Below are 21,749 nucleotides of genomic sequence, written 5' to 3'. Positions count from 1 at the left end.
TAGCTGTCAGAAGAATTCTGTTTTGGAATAGCCTTTCTATACGGGGAGAAGGTAACTGAATTAAGACTTAGTACATTTGACCTGATGCATTTATGGATGGAACTGCATTAAGGTGACCTCTATAACGTCAGAGAATGAGACTGATTTGCTTGGGAAAATGCTCCTGTTCTAAGTCCTATCTGCACAAGCAGCATCTTTTAGCTTAGACTAACTCTTTGCTTAAACTCTCCTGTCTGTCCTGACATACATGGTCAGACATCAAAAATATTGAACATTTTATTCCTTTGCTTGATTTGGATGCTTTGACAAATGTGTTATCTAGTAGCTCTGCATCTCACAGAAATTTCTGGTGGGTATTTGATTGTGAGGGCAACTGCTGCAAAATCTGCAATATTGCAATTGCCAAATGTATATTAATATAATTTTGATAAATTTTCCAGGGTTAACCAGAAATGATTTTGAGGTTTGGGGCTGATGATGCTGTGACTCATATTAATGACAAATGGCAGTAATAGAGTTCTTTCAAGTAATTTTCAGTCCAGGCACAGTGCACAAAAGCCTAGCAGAAGATTTGACAACATATGATGAGTTTGCATTACAAACCTCAGGTTAAGCTTAATGGTTCAGACAGAGGTCGGGGAATAATAATGGAAGACCAGTGCAGCCTTGCACTGTGGGAAGCTTCTGCCTTTGGAGAACATTAAAGTAAGTGAAAACAAGAATGTCCTGAATAAAAAAAACACCCAGAAAGTACACAGAAGGTAGAAGCATGGCCAGGCTTCCCAGAAGATATATAAAGGCATTGCCTCAGTGTGCTGGAATGGAGTCAAGAAATTAAAAGTTCAGCTAGCTCTGAAATCAGTCACCATTGTGAAAGGCACCAAATGGACACCTGTAAGAGCAGAAGATGTGGAGAAGACTGAGGCACACGGTGTTCTCTCTGCTCACCGGTTAAGACCTGCCAGCTCTCTGGGCTGTCACAGAACCTGAGGGAACGCAGCTTTGCACCTTATGGAGGAAGAGAGGCTGAGGGAATACATAAGCCAGTACTGGGTATAGCTGAAGGGCTACTGAGTCTCTGTGAGGAGTAGACGGGGCTGCCCTGTGCCGGAGACAGCCGATTCCAGCCAGATCCAAGGGGGACCCACTGCAGGGCGCGGCTGAGCCCCACAGACATGATGATGGTGCTTCAGGGGAAGGCTGTGTAAGGTAGGGCAGAAAATGCCAGAGGGAGGGATGAGGGAACAGAAAGAGTGAGAAGGAGCACGGGGAACACCAAATGAGAGTTATCTACTCACTGTGGCCTGTGGAAACCCATGCTAGATGACATGCATATTTATGAAGGAATTGCAGTTCCTGAGGAGACCCCATGCTGAAGCAGGGGAAAAGTGTGATAAGAAAGCAGCAGCAGAGAGAAACAGCTCTGTATTGATGGCACCCAGTGCCCTGCAACCCTCACCCAGCTTCTCCTTGCCTCGGTGAAGAAGCTGAATATAACCTGTAGTGATAACAAAGGGGAAGGAGAGGACTGAAGGAATGGAGTAGAGCCTGGGAAAAGAAGGTTGAGAAACCTTTTTCCCTAAGTGTATAAATATTTTCCCTACATATGTGTAAAAGCTAGGTTTCCTTTCCAAGGCTGCAGGACAGGCCCTAACATGTTTGCTGTAGAGAAAAGTTCATGTGGTGAATGGGGTGTTGGGAGAGTGACGAGGCTGAGAGCTCAGCGTTCCCACACCTCTGGAGGTCAGGCGCAGGGCATCTGTGCATGGCCCCGTGGAGGGAGAGACAGGAGCCCCCAGCTGCCTGTCCTCAGGAAGGGAGGACAAGGGGAAGAGAAGGGAAGGTGCTTCCCAGGGCTGCTGGGGTGCAAGGTGAAGGGGTAAAGTGGGGCAGGTAAATCTGCACAGCAGAAAGCTGCAGTATGTTAGAGACACACAACCACCCCCAGGTGTCCTGTGCTTTCCATCTTGCGTGCTTTTCTGCCAGTGTGAAATGCGATGTTTGACAATGCGACAGCAATACTTTTGGAGTAGAGCATGATCAGCACCAGTTGGGAAGCGTCTCTGTACTCTGCTGAACAGTGTGGCCCACCCCAACCTCAGAGCTTCTCAGCTTTGACTTCATTCCAGAAAAAAATGCAGTCTTAAAGTATGAGGAGTCTTTGAATTCAGTGAGGTTCAACATACTCCAGCAAACCATACGATCATACACATAAAGCTGTAGAATGCAGCATCCTACGGTGTTTTCAAGATGTTCAGGAATTGAAAATAGAGCTATTAAGGAAATTATCAGGCTTGTGAATAATCTGATGTTTTGGAGGTAGAAAAGGATGAGACAAACAGGAAAGATGTTCATTTTTGGGTCTGCTAGTATGTTTTTACTTCTTTACACAGTCTACAGGGTCTTTTCTTAATCTTAGTGTGGTCCTAATTTTTTTCTTAATCTTAGTGTGGTCCTGGTGTGGCTGTTGGATGGGTGGGTTGTTTCGTCCTCTGTAGCACAAACTGATGGTGGTTTTTATACAACAAGATAGAGGCTTACTTGGCTCTGAGGATTTTTATTTTCCCATTGCAACACTTTCCTAAAGGTTAGGTCCTATTTATATTCTTTTTTGAGTTATAACATAACATTTTGGGCTATATCTGTAGCATAACCTTTCTGAATTTTATCATCTTAGAAATACTTGGGAAGTCAGATCTATTGTTCCCTGATGTCGTGGTTTAAACCCAGTCAGGCAACTTGTTCACTCACCCCCAGTGAGTGGTGCCAGGCTGACAACAATCGAGGACACCCCCCCCCCCCCCCCCCCGGGGCTCTCCCCTTCCCTGCTCCCGGAGGAATGGGGAGGAGGATCGAAAGAGTGCAACTCCTACGGGTTGAGACAAGAACAGTCCAGCAACCAATGTACAACACAAATCACCACTGCTACCACCAACTACAACAATGATAAGGGAAAATAACACGGGAAGAGAATACGATACCACCGGCCAAGAAATGAGTCCCACCCGGAAGCCCGTGTCCTTCCGGGTAACTCCCAGTTACCCCCCCACCCTGGGCATGACGTGCTGTGGTATGGAATACCTCCCTGGCTATCCCGAGTCAGGCACCCCATCTCTGCTTCCTCACAGCTTCCCCTCCTCCCTGGCAGAGCATGAGCCTCACAAAGTCCTTGGTCAGGGTAAACATCACTTAGCAACAACTGAAAACATCGGTTTCACCCGCACTGTTCCCAGGCTGGAAGTCAAAACACAGCACTGCACCAGCTACCACGAAGGAAAAACATGACTGCTACTGCTGAACCCAGGACACCCTGAAAACTTTGTCAGGTTTCAGAATTATCCAGTGTGTCTAATAAAGCTGTAATTAAGTGGCAAGTATTCAGCTTTCTTTAATACACAAATCTAGTTTTTATTGTAAGTGGATGCTAGTTAAAAAGAGAGTAAACAATCTTTCTAACAACCTCCTCTCAGAAATAATACTCTCTCACATAAGGAAAATTCTTATACATTCACAAATGCTCATCTTGCAGTCTTTGAAAGTCAGTTTTGATTGGAGTTATCTCTGATGTTTATCCATTTTAATCCTTCGATTATCAACTTCCACCTTTTCTCTACATGCTTATATTTTAAATTTATAAGATTTCGTTATTAGGAGAAAAAAAAAAAAAAGTGTTGCTGTAGTGGAAGGTGTCCCTGCCCATGGGAGGAGGGTTGGAACTTGATGATCTTATGGTCCTTTCCAACCCTAACTATTCTATGATTCTATGATTCGATGATTATTTACTTGAGAAACAAATATTGGGAGTTTATGGAGAACTGTGGATTTATATTAAATTAGCAGATATGTCCTCACAGCCAGCTTACTATCCATCTGAGAGGAAATCTCACTTGCACTTCAGAGTGTGGGAAAGGCCTACTAGCTCAAACTGCAATTGTTATTAGTCTATGGCTGGCCCTTTTTGAGGATAGTAGCAGAAACCTGAGTTAATTCTTTGTGAGAACATGTATATGGTTATTAGTTCCTTTGATGTCATTGCTGTAATTCTCCAGTCATCGTGGAATTCTTACATTTAGTCAGGTCCTACATTTCTAAAGCAAAGCATCGAGCAAGCAAAAGATTAAAAAAAAAGAAAAAAGAAAGAAGGCTTCATCAAAAGTGCAATTTCTCCTCCTCCTTCCCAAAGCTTGAGTGTCTTTTTCCTTTGAAGGTCACATTTAAAAGAGCTCACTTGGATATTATTAAAAAATGTATCAACTGTTTGCATTGCATTTGATTTCCCCCCCCCTTTTTTTTCTGTTACTTTGCTCTCTTCCCTTTTGCTGAAAAGAAAAGGTAAAATTAGGAAATAGCTGATAAAGGAAAGACATGCAGAATTTTATAGACACTGCACAAGTCTGTAATGTAAATGAAAGCAGCAGATTCTGATTTTTCTATAGTTTAAGTAATAGGCTTTCCAGTTCATTATCTAATGTTTCAAAGTTAATTGGTCTTAAAGATTGGCACAGGTTGCTGCTGTATAGTCAAGTTCTAGTCAAAACAATCAGCATATTATATCTTTCATTTCATTATATTTTGTATAGAATGGCAAAAAAAGTTAGAGCTTAGACATGTCTATGGATTACTTTTCCTGCATTATGGGAGTTACTTGATTCTGATTTTCTCATCTGTTTTTGTCTTTCTACTTCTCCCTTCTGCGATTGGTATTCAAGTTTTTAATCAAACACTTAATGTTACTTTAAGGCAATTAGTATTTAATAGATTTAGGCTTCAGTTAAATACCTCTCAGTTATCTGAACCCAGTGATTTGGAGAAGTGCTGTAGTAGAGCTTTTGGTACTAAAGGCTTAGAGAAAACTCCAGGGCTCAACAGCTCTGAAATGGTGCTGCTCAGTGTGGAAAATGGCAGCTTGCTTTCCATTAGCAGAAAAATGCCTCTCTAATTTGAATAATTATATGCACTTTGTCTTAAAGCAATTGTGTTTCATGTAAGATAATACTTGGAAAAGGTCAGATCATTACTCTGACTCAATTGTTCATTTGAACTAGAAATTTCCAAAGGGCATTAGGAAGAAAGTTGTGTCTGGGGAGAGAAAGCAGGGACTCAGAAAAGAATTTTTCCTGTCATAGATCTGCTTTGTATCCTCCTCCTCATGTTAATAGCACTTGTCTTCATCTACAGTGAGCTGCTGATTTTTTTTATAGACAAGGGGACTGCTCTGAAGTTTGTGAAACAAAGTGATGGATCACTGACTTAGAAAGCTTGGGGTCCAGCTTATGATAAGAATTGGTGCTCTCTCTTAGGATAAAATATTTTTGTCAGAAACAGAGTCTGAAGATTTTCTGAGGGTGTCAGATGCTCTGTGTTGATGCAATGCACCTTGCAGTAAAGGAGAAGAACCGAAGGTCAGTTATTCTGCATTTACCACCAAAAGCAAACCCCTGGGCATGACAGTTCACCCTGTCTGATATTGCAGTACTTTTAAAACATGCTCCTGCCCCAGAGTCCCAGTCAAATTCAGTCATGTGGGAGGCAGAGTTTGTCAGCAAAAAACTGTAAACAAAAGAAAAGGGAAGAGGGAATATAGGAGTTAAATTGAGTGTAAAATAGAAGATGCAGTGAAGAAAGACTCTACCTCATAATTATCAAATCTTCAGCTCTTGGCTGATAGTGCTGTGTAAAGAGCAAGTTTGCCAGAGTGTTTTTGTTGTAACTCCTTATTTCCTTTTGCCTAACTTTGCCTAACAATTTGAACATTTTTCCATATTGAATATACATTTAGGCTGAGTATTTTGGGATAATTTCAGCAAGAATGTATTAACCGTTTCAGAGGAATGAAATTAGGGGAAAACTACATTGCTTGCCAATATTTTTACAGCCCTTTAATTGCAAAGTTCTAGCAGACCTACAGGCTAATGAAGAGGTGCAACATTTGGGATGTAGGTTGGTTTTTCACAAAGATGAGCCTTTTTCTAATTTTTTGTAAAAAAGCTGTCCCAGTTTGGTGAAATTACACAGCTTTGGAATAATATTAGTTTGCCCATGCTCTTTAGAGACTAATGTACACATGGTGGGTAAATGCATTAGAATTCATATGCAGAGATCTTTTGTTATACTAAGCATGGTGGATCTGAAAATTTTCTAGGGAGATACTTTATTTGCAAAGCTGTGGTGTGTCTGAACAGAGAAATAGAAAGCAAGGAAGGAGTTTTCTTTTTATTTTTCTCTTTTTCGTTTCTTTCTTTTATCCCTTTCCATTTGCAGGAATGAGGACGTTGTAACACAAATATTGATATAGGGACAATTAGTGGTTTAGGTTAGAACAAGAGCCTGTAATATAGGAGGGAAGAGCAGGGGGCACTTCATGCAGGCTTTATTTGGAAGAATGTGGGAGTTGCGTAAAGAAACTGAGGATGGGATAAGTTTGCTGTGCTGTGAGAGTGGAAGGATTGAGTACCCTGTGATGGTACAGAGAAATTAAGTTTGAATGTAAATTTGGGGGCAGCAGAATGGGGTGCATTTGAAAGCCCTTAGGAAGAAGCTGAGAATCTGAATCAGTTTTTTAAGAATGAGTAGGATTCAGAATCTAAAATAGAACAAGAAAGACTGATGGGATGCAGGATAAAATAAGGGACTAGGTGGGGAAAAAGAGGAAATAGGTGAATTCAAATACAGGCAATTTGGGAATGGGAAGCAAGTATAGTAGGTGCTGAATGCGTGGCAATATGGCTGCGTCAGAGGCTGGGAAGAGGAGAGGAGAAAATGAAGTCAGGGAAGACAACAAGGTGTGTTTGTGAGCCCTACAGACAGCTTTGTTGACCTTGTTGATGAGACTGTAAAGAGTGGTACTCTTATTTGTTAACTATGGGAGAGATTTTCCCTCTCTGCTCCCATGTAATTTCTCATGACTCTCACAGAAGCTAGCATGGATTTTTGAAGCGATTGTGTAGGCAAAATGAGTAAGAGAGTGTAGTCACTGTTGTGTCACACTGCGTAATGTTCTGGGCCAGCCTGATGAGTATGATAAATGTTGTCTCCAAATTCTGTGCACTAATATGTTCTTATATTGGCATTTCCTCAACATAGAAATAGAAGTAACACAGCCAGTGATTTAATGAGGCATTATTAAATTTACAGATATATTATCCATGGAGCTTGTTTCCATAATTCTGTGAAAAATACAATGCCATTCCTTTCTTCCCCAAAGTTGTGTACATGTTTTCATTATATACATTCATGGACTTAACAAATGAGAGCAGACGTAGGATGTCAGCTGTATCTGCCTGTGCTTCTTGGCTTTTAATGGAACAGATGTAATGACTGTTCACATGAACTGTAGTCAGAACTGAAAATGTGCTGAGAACATTTTGAGCTTTTATTTTAAATGTACTGTACTGTTTTCTGGAAAAAGAAATCCCTATTGAAGGTAGGAATTTAAAGAGTTAGTCAAACTCATCAATCTTTATGTACGCAGCACTGTCTTTGAAGAAGTTTGCTCAACTTATTCTCAATAGCAGAGAGATATAACTACTCTGCTGACTTTCTATTATCTCCAATTTTGAAAGAAGCAGCTTGAATTCCTGCAATTCTAATTTAAAGCCAGGTGGGAAATTCCTCCCATTGCTCTTTCTTCCTCTTTGAAACTTATTCCCAAATTACAACATTTTTATATCATTAAAAAAAAAAAATCTACATGTGAAGTCTTCTGTTATGCTTTATGTGCCCTTTAAGAATATTTATGGGGCTATTCTCCCTTAGGTGCGCATGTAACTTCCATTAATTTTAATGGGGTTTTAGGTGTGTGCATGAAGGACTGAATATAGAGTTACTGTGTCTGGAGGAATGAGGACCAGTCCCTTATTCAGCTGAGATTTCATTAGAATTTCAGGTGCCGGTTTTTAAGAGAAGGGTTTAAAAACTCAGGGTACCTGTGTCTCATAAAATGCCTAGGGCAAAATAAGTACTTAATTTGGCTGGTGCTATTTCTTATTGTTGATGGTTATGTTCAAAATTGAAGTTGTGTTACTACCAGTGCATTGAATATGTCTCTTTTACTTTTTGGTAAATGGGGAAAAAACCTATTTCATTCTTGGCTTTTTTTGTCTTATAAAGTCATTATAAAATGTAAATGAATACATTGTAAGCTAAATCTGAATTACAGATATTCTGTCTGGAATTTTACACAAATACTATGCAAATCTTGTTCATTGTTACTGTCCTGGGTTCAGCAGTAGCAGTCATTTTTCCCCTTCTTGGTAGCTGGTGTAGTGCAGTGTTTTGACTTTCGGCTCGGGAACAGAGCTGATAACAAGGATGTTTTGGTTTGGCCAAGGACTTTGTGAGCCTCATGCTCTGCCAGGGAGGAGGGGAAGCCAGGGGGAAGCAGAGACAGGACACCTGACCCAAACTGACCAAAGAGGTATTCCATACCACAGCACGTCATGCCCAGGGTGTAACTGGGAGTTAGCCGGAAGGGCTGGGAGACTGCAGGGTTGGAGGAGGTATCGGTCGGTGCTTGGTTGGGCTGAGGGGGGCGAGTTATCGGTCGGCTGGTGCTGAGGTGTTGTATTCTCTTCCCTTGTTATTTCCTTTATCATTATTATCATTGGTGGTAGCAGTAGTGATTTGTGTTATACCTTAGTTACTAAACTGTTCTTATCTCAACCCGTGGGAGTTGCATTCTTTTCGATTCTCCTCTCCGTCCCTCCGGGAGCAGGGGGAGGGCAAGAAAGGGGGGGGAAGTGAGTGAACGAGTTACCTGACTGGGTTTAAACCACGACAGTTACAACTATGGGCATGGATAGGATTTTGTAATAAGGCATCTGGTAAGGTCTCCTGGTTTCCTTAAACTTAAAAGCTTCCACAGTTCAAATTTGGAAAAGTTGCATATATACACAACTACATGTATATATATGTCTGTATATACGTATACATACCATATAGACATCTATGTGCATGGTAGTACTTTAGGAAAACTCCTATTCTGAAATCATCCAAGTTTGAGCATCAAAAATATACATTTGTGAGGGTGAAGTTTTTCCAGTACACGACATTGTACTGCACCCAAATGTAGGTTTACCCGGAGTCTAGCTAAAGCCCTGCTGTGAGGTCTTTCTTGTAGTTCCTAATTTAGTATAGAGTCATTAATTTGTTTTATATCTGTATACCTAGACCTCCTTTTGTGGAGAACACTTTAAAACCATAGTTAGGTAAATTCTGGTACCTACACTGTAACTATAACAAATATGAACAGCTCAAGAGTGAGTCTGTCCTGCTGTCCAACAGAATGGAGAGAGAACAGAGGAAATATAGATCTTCCTCCTCTTCTTTCCACAGTAATATGGATTTCAGCTGTGTCAGCCAGTACAAGGCTACTTTAGTACCTAACAGCCAATTGCATTCTGCCCCAACGGTTTAAAGCCAAGGGGTGAATGAGTTTCCTTAATCTTTCTTTCACTTGGTTAGTGTTCAGCTTGCTCCAGAACAGAAAAAAGAATTGATCAAAGCTTGTAGCTCTCAGTATGAAGGGTGATTTAGTTTCAGCACCACACTATCTTAGAAAAGGCATCAGGAAACAGGTCTGTCAGTTGTCATGTACTCAGTGAAGCTTGGTGATTCATAGTGTTCTGTCATCTGACAAGTACACTTGGAACTGTGCAATTACAAGCTTTTAGTTTTGTGGTTACTTCAGTAGTGAGCATCTAGAATAGCTACCTTAGCAGTATAGCCCAGAAAGCTTGTGGCACTGTGAGGTTGGTTGGTTTGTAGGCTTGTTTATTTTTTAAATCTACTTTGTATCTCAAGTATATTCATTGATGTTTATATGTTCTCCTAATTACAGCCTGCTTTGATAGTTGATATAGCCCTCTAGAATAACTTACACTGCCCTTATGGCTGCTTACAGCATTGCAGTCCTGCCTAAGATGATTGAGCATCACCAAACAGTTCACAGGTACACACAATCCTGCCTCTGGTACCTTTTTCTATTTGAATCTGTGCTCTTGTAACCATTTTGTAGTATTGTAGAAATTGCACTGTAGACCCGGTAGGTGGAAGAATTTTTCCTAGATCCGTCGCCAGTGAAGCTCTGGTCTAATTTCAAATTTATGGTCAAATTAGATTTCATTGTATGTAGGATTTCTAAATTTTTTGACAAGGGCAGCTGAGTTTTCAGGTGTTGCGTATTTTAAGAGTTATTTTTCACCAACACAGGGCAAAACATAACCATTGATATAGCAACAATTTCAAGACTACGTAGGTCATATTATGTGTTTGTGTTATTTAGTTGTTTGGTTTTGTTTTTTTTTTTCTCCCTGTGGATTTCACGTGATTATGTAAGTAACAGTAAAAGCAGATTTAGAATGTCCACCATTCTGCTTTCTGGCATAATCATGTTTATGGTTTTACAAAAGGTAATAAGGTAATTTTAATGTGAAATCTGAAAAACAGAAAAAAAGCCCTTAAACCCTGTACTTTGAGAAGTAATACTGCCTTTCGGAGACTTGTGAAAATGAAGTAAAATATGGCACTTTTATAATGCAGACATGAAGATAAATTATCAAGAGAAATCATTCAACCCAAAGTGTTTAAAAAAGTAGGTGGTTTTGTTTGGCTTTGAGTTGGTGCTTTTGGTTTTTTTGTTGTTTTGGGTTTTTTCTTCCCCCCAAAATTAAACAGTAACACCATGAGTTCTTCCAGTCTTTGAATTACTGCTCTTATTTTTTTATTAGAAAAAAATTATTTTTTCCATTGTAACAGATGACTTTGGCATTTGATTGAAGTGCTTTATTGTTCAGCTTCAACACATTCTGACATCTTTTGCAGATCAATTAAAGTGCACCAGTGTGGAAGAAATAGAAATGAAGATGTCATTTTATCCTTAGTTTAGAATAAAAAGAAATGCATTTGAGGAAAAAGATGAAAGAGAAATTAGCTATGTTTGAACACAGTGAACATAACTTTTATGGATACATGAAGTTATCTGTCACTAAGCCACTAAATAAAAAGAAATGAACAAGAAGGTAGAAATAATTTACAAAATAATGGAGGAGGAGTAGAATAATAAGATAATACATGCAGAATCTATGCCATCAGCAGAAGGGACCATGAATTTTGTTTAAAATGAGAAACTGAAAAATACAATCATAAAAAAAAGGGTGAAGTAAATGGACAAGTAACTGACATTTCCTGAAGAAAAATCTTGCTGGGACAGAATTGCTGTCTCTGAAGATGAAGTCTCATGTCTTGCATGTACACTTAGATGCAATCAACTATTAGCTTGTCAGTGGCTGTCCTGGGTTCAGCTTCAACAGTCATTTTTCTCATTATTAGTAGTTGATGAAGTGCTGTGTTTTTGACTTTGGTCTGGGAGCAGTGCTGATAACACACTGATGTTTTTGGTTGTTGGTAAGTGATGCTTACTCTGATCAAGGACTTTCTCAGTCTCATGCTCTGCCAGTGAGGAGGGACGTAGGAAGCTGGGAGGAAGCAGAGACAGGACACCTGACCCAAACTAGCCAAAGGGGCATTCCATACCACAGCATGTCATGCCTGGTATATAAACTGGGGGTAGTTACCCGGAAGGGTTAGATCGCTGCTCTGGTCAGCCTGGGTATTGGTCAGTTGGTGGTGAGCAGTTGTGTTCTCTTCTCTTGTTATTTCCCTTATCATTTTTACTATTGGTGGTAGCAGCAGTGGTTTGTGTTATACCTTAGTTACTGGACTGTTCTTATCTCAGCCTGCAGGAGTTACATTCTTTTGATTCTCCTCCCCATCCCTCTGGGAACAGGGGGAGGAAGACACAGGGGGAGCGAGGGAGCGGCTGTGTGGTTCTGAGTAACCGGCTGGGCTTCAACCAGACAGTGGCTTTCACGAGGATACAGATCCAGTGGCTGTAAGCAATTACTGTTAAAAATAGGTATAAAAATTAAAAGGCTTAGTGATTATTGCATGAACGATTGATGATGAAATATGAAAGATTTTACTAAGTTCTGTCATCTTTTTTAGAGTACTAATGGAAATATTTATGTACTGTTTCATTTCCCTTGAAAACCAAATATGTTTAGAAATAGTAGATGAATGTGAAGGTTTTTGATACTTCAGTGGAAGAGATTGATGTGCTGTTTTCAGACGTTCCTCTAGAATGCTAAGTAGTTAACAGAATTAATGTTAGAAAAAAAAATAAATTACATTTTCTGATAAAAGCTATGGGTTCAGCTGTAAATACGAAGAAACAACAACATAATACTTTCTATTTAAGTCTACAAAAAATGCATGTGCTTTGAAACATTATGCATAATCCTATTGTACCCAGTTACACTATCACATGTCACCAATTACAGTTGATCATTGAGAAGATACATTTTTGTATTATCAGGTTACAGAAGTCAGGATTTGGCTGGAAGCATATGAAAAGTCTTAATTTTGACTTATACATTTTGGTCTGAACAGTCAATCAGTGACCTTTAGACGTTAATACAAATAAGTCTCGGTGCCAGTGTAGGCTCTGAGAAGGCTGATATTAAATTCTTGATTTGTCCTCATATCCTATTTGACATGAATTGTTTAAGTTCCCCCTCCATCAAACTATGATAGCACTGAGAGATTGCAAGCATAGCCTTGCAAGTGCATGATTTGCTTCTGATTTTGATTCTTATCACAAACTGCTTCTTTTCCTGTCTCCTACCTATGAAGAAGTGTAAAACTTGGAAGTATTCCCAAACTCACAGCTTCCAGGTAACTCTGGGCACTTTGGTTTCTATTTTAGCTCTGAGACAGATCACAGGTCTGTGCTTTCTGTAGCTACTTGACAGATGATTTAAATTTTCTGCACACTTGTAAGCTTTGAGACACAAAAAATCTCAAAAAAAAAAAAAAAAGAAAATTGAATGTACTGTTGTTCTATCCAGGTGTATAAGCCTGCAATGTGAACACAGAAATAGGAGCACTCTTGTTTCCATGGTACAAGTGCAACAGAGAAATCACTCAAAGTGAGCATGAATAACTTTACACTCACTGCAACAAGTTTTCCTGAGATGTCTGATACTTCTGTAAAATTCACTGATGTCAGCTGGGCCATGTAGTTTGTGGGATCAGATCCTAATGACAACAGCTGAACTAGATTATACCCTAATAATTTGATTTCATTTAATAGAAGCTTGTCAAAGTTCTTACAGTGAAATATCTCGAAGTGTGTCCATGTGTATGTTTCTCTGTGTGTTTGGGTACTTCTGTGTGTGTACACCTTGACTTAGTAGCCTTCTAATACCAAATACTCTTATAAGGAGATACATCCAAACAAACTTTTCATTACATTAATTACAGCCCATACATAAGGAAGAAGCAAAAAAGCAAAACCTTTACCTTAAATCCAAAGCTATATCAATCTCTTCTCCTCCACCAACAAGCCTCTTATAATACACTTTTCTCTCCACCCAAAAATAAAATCTCTGAGACACATCAAGTGGGTATTGTTCATTATACTCTCTTTGTACTGACTAGTTACTATAACTGACTGTTATAAAAGGAAGTACAGGAATTGGTTTCAAAAAATCCCAATAGAAGAGGAATTTTTTTCCATACAACAGTATACCAACTCATTTTCTTCTCGTTATATGTTAAGCAGTCTGCAGGATGAGAAGCATTTTCCTAGGAGAGCTAGGTTAGCAAAGAGATTGCTTGCTCTGAGCTGAATCTGCAAAGCCGCATAGAGCTGCAGCCTCAGATGTGGGAAGGGCCCTCGTCACTAGTCCAACCTACTCTCAAAACAGGATCAAATCCAGCTGCTCAGGACTGTCTCCACTTGGGTATTGAAAACCTCAAAAGATGGAGATTACGTGACCTTTCTGGGCAACATATTCTTGGGATTTTGTTTTTCTTTATTTGTAGTCTGACCTTTTCTTTTTTTGACTTAGATGATTTGCCTCTTCTTCCCTTTTATGCACTACTGTGAAGATCCTAGCTCCATCGTCTTGATAACCTGTCTGTAGGTTCAGACAGATGGCTCTTCAGTCTCCCTGAAACCATCTCTTCTATAGGCTGAATAAGTCCTGGTCCCTCAGCCTCTACTTGCAGGGCAAGAGCTCCAGCCCCTGACCAGGTTGGTGGCAGTTGGCTGTCTTTGCTGGCAAAGCATGCTGCTGGCTCATGTTCAGCTTACTGTCAGCCCAGCTTTCCAGGGTCTTTTCCGCAGAGCCGCTTTCCATTCAGTCAGTTCCCAGCCTGTACCATTGCCAGGGGCTCTTTCTGTGTAAATGGAGATTTTTTCAATTTGGAGGATTAGTTTAATTTCATTAAGTTCTTGTTGGCCAATTCCTCAAACATGTCTAAGCCCCTCTGAATGCCAGACCTCCCTTTGATTTATGAAACCCCTGGTTTGGGGTCATCTGCGAGCTTGCTCTACTGCCACCTCCAGGCCACTCAATAAAGATTTAAATCAGAGCAGGTCCCAGGGTAGATCCCTGAAATATTCTACTGTGGTTCTCTGGTGGGAGAAAAAGCGGTGGCTGAATAAACTGAACAGGTGAGAAAGAGGTTAAGACTATGGTTCCTCAGTAGTAGCCATTGTTAAGAATTTCTTCCTGTTTGGCTAGTCTATTCTTTTTTGTTGTTGTTGTTTTTTAATATGTTCCTAAATCCTAGTTTGTGAACTTTGTACCTCGGTTTATTATGCGAGATTTGCTGCTGTTGCATCTGCAGTCATACACATTTTAGTTTATCACCTGGCAGTTGTGCAGGATATTGAGGTGTCAACCTATCACTTGTGCCTGACTGATCTCAGTCTTCTTCAGCCAAAAAGACAGGATAAATACCTGTAAACTCGTTGTAAACAAATAAAAGAGTTCTCTAGGTTCATATTATACTGCCTGTGTCACTTTTACTCCTCGCAGACTCTGCTAGTAATATACACAAATGTGTGGAACACAACTTCCTGATACATGGCAAACAGAAATAACAAACGAGCAACTATGCCAAGCATTAGTATGCTCATCACTCCAGATTAGGTACCTATAAAGTCCCAGTTGAGAAGGCAGGTGAGCAGTTTGGAGACAGGTGGGGAGTAATAGACTTCTGCTCATGGAATGAGTTGATCTTCAAGGTTACTGAGTTGGTGTGAGTTCCCTGGTTTCCCATTTAGGATTGCATACCTCTCATGTTGGTGTCTTTCCCCTTTAACGTTTGAGCTATTACTTATCTCTAGTCTCAGCAGTCTTACCTCTGCAATTTTATCCTTTTACTGCATGTCTCCGGTGTACAGATTTTCTCATATCTCAGGCGATTTCATTGGAATCTTGGGCTGAGTTCTCACAGCTGGGCTGTATCAAAGCTGGACCCAGGACCATAGGCAGCTGACCTTCTGAGTTGGTGTAACACAGTGAACCTGCCCTCCTCTCCTTCCTCCTTCTTTCCCTCCCTCTCTTCTCCCCTTGCTCTCTTACTTTTTTTCCCATTTGTCTCTAAGATCAGACAAACAAAGGTCAGTTTCAGTGCTGATGCTCAGAGAAGAGAAAATATTGTTTTCTTCTGCTCTTGGGATTAGGAGCAAACAAGCTGAGACATGCAGAAACAGATTTAATAGTGCATGTCTGCTGAAACTCACATTGTGTTTCATTTAAGTGTTGGAAAAGAAGACAAAAGATTTTGTGCTGGGCTATGTCAAGTAGAAGAAATGACAGTGCTTTAAGATAGAGTTTGGATTCAGGTTTATGTGTAAATGTAGCATGAATGAGACAGTTCTTTTTTGGACACATTATCATTGGCTTAAACCAGACTGAATTACATTGGTCATATTGAACCTCAGTGGAACCCCACATTTTACTTTTTTCTCTCCATAGCTAAGTACAAAACTTTGACTGTAGGAAGATAGATTTCAGGAATGGATGTACCAGTAATGAGAAGGCTCTAGGAGAGACAAGTAGTTGTTAATATTAAGAACAAACACAGAAGAAAAACTGGATTACTCTAGAGGCTGAAAGTCTTGATAGGAAGAACAATTTCATAAAAGTAAACTATGGTGAGAACGAGGGCTTAGATGTAGGGCTGCAAACTCTGTGGTAAAGGAGTATTTTATAATCATATGGCACATAGATTTTTAATATGAAGGTAAGATAAGAGAAGACATAACTCTTGCTAGCATACCAACTCCCTCAGTCCCTTAAATACTACTGACTACTAGTAAGAACAACAGTCTAAACTCCCATTTCTATGACTGCAGAATGGAGGTCTATTTGCTGTAGTTATCTGATCATCCCTGTGTTTTCAAGTATGACATTACTGAGTGGTCCTTTTCAATATTACTAGATGATCTGGTGTGAAACTAATGCAAGGAAAGAGCTGTAAAAATTATTTTGATCTGTCTTAATGATTTGTGCTAAACCCTCATTTTTCTTCTAGTGTGAGCAGTGCGAGCTACCATTATATTTCTCTTGTACTTTTTCCTCTTATAAAGACATGGCACATTCCTCTGGAAACTGACAGATGAAGACAGATGTGAATTAAAAGATGAAGCATATTGTAAATTGGCCTGTGCATGGATGTAGTGTCCATATTGTGATAAAAATAGCACATATGTATTATGTCTTTGGCTGTATGATCATGCATGGAAATTCCTGAGTTAAGCTAGTAAGTCCAATAATGCAGAACATTTAAAAACAATTTAATTTTTAGTTTTTATATTTTACTCCAAAAATATAAGTTATTATCTCTAAATGAGTGAAGTATTTTCTCAGTAATAAGATCAGGTTGCAACACTGCAATGATGTTTCCCTGAGGCCTCTTTTCTCCACAGGCAGGGGTCTATGCTTCTTCAGAAGAACTGTGGTTTATTTTGACTTAGTGGGAGAATGTGAATTATTGCCTCCAGTCAGAGATAAAGGAGGTTGTATTGGCAAGGGAATAGAACCTTCTTCATACTTTAAACTAGAGAGGAAATTGGCTGTTGTTAGAATGAATTCTCACTCTTTTTGTTTGTACTTCCCCGAATGTTCTCATGGATCCAAATGAATAGGATGTCATGTTAAAACATCACTGCTTTTTTTTTTTCTTTTTTTTTTTTTTAAGCTACTTAAGCTAATTATTGACTAAAAGTCATTTAGCAGTATAGGCACATTTTTCACTATGCTTTTCCATTTTCTCTCCCGTTATTCTGGCAAAGTTTTGTAGTAGTATATCTCTGTTAAACAGAGGCTCTATTGTTCAAAGTGCTGGTCTCCGTAGTTTTGCCATTTTATTGCCTCAGCAACATAATCCCACCTGGTCAGAGGGTGAAGGAAGAGAAGCTGTTGTGAAGGAGTTTACAGCCTAGGCCTGTAAAAGTGTATGTGCTTAATGCACAAAACCTTTTCCAGCCATTTCTGACTAGCTTTCCTCTCCATTGTTGCAAAACAACTTTTCCTTCAAAAGAAATACCGGAGTCTTCCCCTTGGCCATTCTGTGTTTACCTGACTGGGTAAGTCTAAACAGCAAGCCAAAAACCTGAGAAAAGTCAGGTTTATACAGATCTCTCTCATCTTCTTGTAAATGAATAAGAATTGCCTTCCCTTTTCCTTCTTCTTTCCCTTACTAAGGAAGACCTTGATACCTTAATTTGCTTTTTAACCTTAAAAGTAGAATAATAAAATGAACGTCATAATGTTTATTTTTCCTAGAGTATTCTGTGGGGAGCCTAATCAGTTTTCCTTGGAGCAGAGTTGAGCAGTTGACTTTTTCACACAGAGCTATCACCTCACTGCTTGTCATGCTTTTGAACTAAATAGGAGTGTTGGTAAAAGCATCATTTTGCACAAAGTTTAAATTTCTCCCTTTTCACAAATGACATTGTAACTCCACTGTCTGTCCTATGAGAATGTGTCCTAAAAGCCAAATTACTTGAGTATATATCTGCTGAAGTGGTCAGGGTTCTAGATACTCCAGAGAAGATTGTGCCATCACTGCAGAAGAAAGGAAGATTACTGCACATCAAGGCCACTGACCCTTATTGCCTCCTCCAGCACAGGCTCTGCCTGACAACATGCATTTTCCAAGGATGTGTGGCTACTCTTGCAACATTTCCTAGGGACTGCATGCACAGCACAACTTCTGAAAGGACTCTACGAGACAGCTCACTCCTTCAGTGATACCACAATGGAAATAAGTGCCTGCTGGAGGGGATGGCTCTTGTCCCTTGCAGAGAAAGTGTAAAACTGGAGGAAGATGATGACTGAAGTGAGAACCTGATTCACCCCAACAGTGAAAAGGAGAAATCTTCTGTAACATGTGCAAGCCTCTGGCTTAATACCTTTCACAGAAAGTCTGGTTGTCCACCTAGGATTCCTGCTGTTCCTGGCTGTGCTCCAAGACCAGGGCTGATAGATGTCCTGAATCTGCATAACAACCATCTGTTTAGAACCTGGGAGGCCATCAACAAGCACAGAGGTAGTTTGGTGCAGTTCTAATATGCACAGCAGATGCCATTTTGTCCTTCAGCAGCTGCTATGTACCATAACTGTAGTTTCTGTCAGCTTGGCCATCCTCCTGCCAACACAAATCATACCTTTCCAAGCTATCTCTAGTGCTGACCACAGCCAGGCTATGTGAACATGCAAAGAGGAAAAGAAACAGTTTTTGCTTAGTGACAAAATGATGTCTGATGAAGACCAGACTGAACAAGGCTGCCCTTTCTCTCTCTTCTCTGACAGCCTTGCGTTTGTGAAGCAATGCATAAATAAAATGATTTTTGGCTAACATAATTCTGAGAAACTGTTTCATTCTTCCAAAAGAATTCCCTCAAGGGATAGGATGTAATGTAGTTGGGAGAAAATTAGTCTTGGTCCACTGAAGCTGCTCCTGAGAAACATTTTTCCTGTGTGGAATTCTTGGAAGTCAGACAGTGTGAACATTTCTGAACAAAAAAATTTTATATTTTATTTTATTTTATTTTATTTTATTTTATATTTTATTTTATTTTATTATTTTGTTGTATTGTATTGTATTGTATTGTATTGTATTGTATTCAGCATGGATTTGAGATAGCCTCTGCAGGAAGAGATCATGCACAGCAGAGGGCAGGCCTGGGCAGGCTTGGGAGTTCAGGCTCTGGACAGCTGCTGTGTCAGCCCGGAGCGTCCTGGAGAAGACTTGAGCGTAGGTATTTTGTAAAGCCCTCTCTTCTCGGTAGCTCAGGCGGTCTCTAAATAGCTGTGCTGGGGACCCAGGAGAGCTGTTCTGGAAGGGCTGAATTATTCTGTGTGGGTGAAGAAAATAATATCTTTTCCTGGACAAGAACAGTGTTTTTCCCGTTTTGCCAGAAATAAGGCGTATGGTGCTTGGAAATTATGTCACTGACTTGTGGGGCAAAGGATCCTCAACTCCCAAGTCACCTCCACATGCCTGCATGCCAAGAAGAGTTCTGCCTTTTTCCTTTCTCTTTGTGACCTTGAAGTTGATCTAGACGCAGGGATGGCAGCATGGCTTGGCCTTGGAGTCCTCACCTTCTCAATATTGAGCAGGTTGCTTCGCCTTTTGTAACAGACTGGCCCTAGGAAAGCTGTGGGGAAAGCTGTGTGAAGAGCTGTGTGGCAGGGGTTACAATCTTTCTTAAGCTGGGCTCTGTGTGCTCCAAGGTTTTGCACAGTGGACACCAACACAATATTCTAGCCTGCATACTTTTGTTCAGGTAGCTTTTGGGAGCAATCCAGAAAAGGAAAGAGGCATAGCTTAATTTTCTGACCATCTACATATATATAGATATATATATAAATGAATCAAAACAAGTTTAAGACTTAATTAATTTAGGATAAATAACACCATGCAAAACTCCCACAGTTTTTAAGTGAGCTTGTTTGTAACACATTGCAAGAGAAGAATCTGGCAATATTAATTGGAGGAAAATGTATGCTTAATTTTTACCTATGGAAATACTAGTTTTCGTCTGCTTTTCTAAATTATAAGACTAAAAAAAAAGAAGTGGGCATTTATTTTCCACCACAGTTTATTTGATAGTAAATTCTCTCCTGTTTGGTAATAGATGTGAAAATGTAAATAAAATATCTGAGTAGAAAGTAAATATAAAGTATATATAAATATAAAATATATAAATACCTACATGCATACAGTTTTTCCATCACAGAGCTTCTAAAAAAGCTATTTAAATACAGAATATGTAAATAAGAAATTGCTTTCAAAAGGAAAAAAAAACAAACAACAAAAACAACCAGTGTATTTTCAGATTTCTCTCTTTTTTTTTTTTTTGGCATTTTGCATGGGGGAAGCTGGGAAGAAGATTTAAGAGTAATGCTGGACAATGATTAGAGAAAGGATGGTGTTTTTAATTTATCCATGTTTTTCTTCCTAAAACAGAAGAGAAAACTTTGAAAAGTTAATACAAGTTATTATTGTTTCTCTCCCAAAGGCTACCACTCTAGATAGGTCTTTTGCTTAAGAAATCCTCCCCACAGTACAGCTAAAATCTACTGCATACTGTTCAGCTGCTAAAAAACTTGGGGTTTGTATGCAGCCAGGGGGAGTTCTTTTAGCCTCCACCGAATTTGGAACTGATGTGGCTATCATGCTGTACGTTTAGATCTCGATAATGTAATAAATCAATGACAACTCAAATATCCCAACCTTTTGGTTATGCTCATCAGAAGGAAATCTTTACTGATTCTTGAAACCTTGGGAGTCTTATACCATATGCAGCTTGTGCACTCTCAGATTCTTATGCATGCCTTTTGAAAGAAAATCCTTATTGTTGGATTTAGGTTCGAATTTCATGTTCACTTTTTTCTTTATTTCATAACAAGGGTTTCTTTGCTTTCTTCTTTAGAATTGCCTATTGTATTGATTCATGAACATCTAAGGAGCTTATATTACTATTTACCATGGGAAGAATAACTTGAAAGATGATATCTTGGGCTTCCTAAAGTGAGGTAGAAATACCAGAGGCAATAATTTCAAAAAACTTACACTTGACCCACTGAAGGGGAAAATAAATCCAACTATTTGAATATATAAATATGAAGATTCTAGTTATATTTTAGAAGTCTCACGTTCATATGACTTTTTATATTTACAGACATGGAATGCATGGTATTATCACAGATATCTAGTATGTTCATCAGTAGTATACGTCACATATGTGTTATTTGGAGTTATCTAATTAATTTCTTAATTAGAAATTAAGACCATGACAGCTTTGACACTCAGAGTGTATTATTTTCCCTTGGTTACACTTGGTATGAAAGGCTTTTAACTGAGAACAGATTACTGGTAACCAAAATCCTTCTATATCATATACTCATTTCATTATTATTGGCAGTTAGTCATGTTGTATAAAGTATATATGTAATAACCATCTGAGAATAGAAATTTATAGGGGAATGGTCACTGTTTCTACAGTCATGTTTTAACTGGTATAAAAAATGTTGGATTAGCAGCAATTTATATTGGCAGGAACAAAAATTCTGGGAATTTGCACCCTTTCTGAATGTTATTGTTTCTGCCACTCATGTAATATAGTTCATAGGACATAGGATTGAAGAATTTAAGCCAATGCCATTTTCCTAATTGCACTGTATTCTAAAAAGGTGGATAATAAACCTTCACTCTTTCCAGTGGCAATTTAGTAATGTCGCTTTCTTCATGTAAGTAGTTCCAATTAAGTGAAAAGATGCCAGGTGTATGCATAGCAAGATCAGGCTTGGGTATCTTGATACACATTCCATTATCTTATTTATCTTTTGTTTTTTTTGGCAGTGAAGAAAATAAGGCATACTAAT

Source organism: Pezoporus occidentalis, unplaced genomic scaffold, assembly GCF_034315485.1.
Source record: "Pezoporus occidentalis ecotype Australia unplaced genomic scaffold, CSIRO_AGI_Poc_V1 ctg24, whole genome shotgun sequence".
In the NCBI taxonomy this organism is placed as follows: domain Eukaryota; kingdom Metazoa; phylum Chordata; class Aves; order Psittaciformes; family Psittacidae; genus Pezoporus; species Pezoporus occidentalis.
This window is presented reverse-complemented; position numbering follows the sequence as displayed.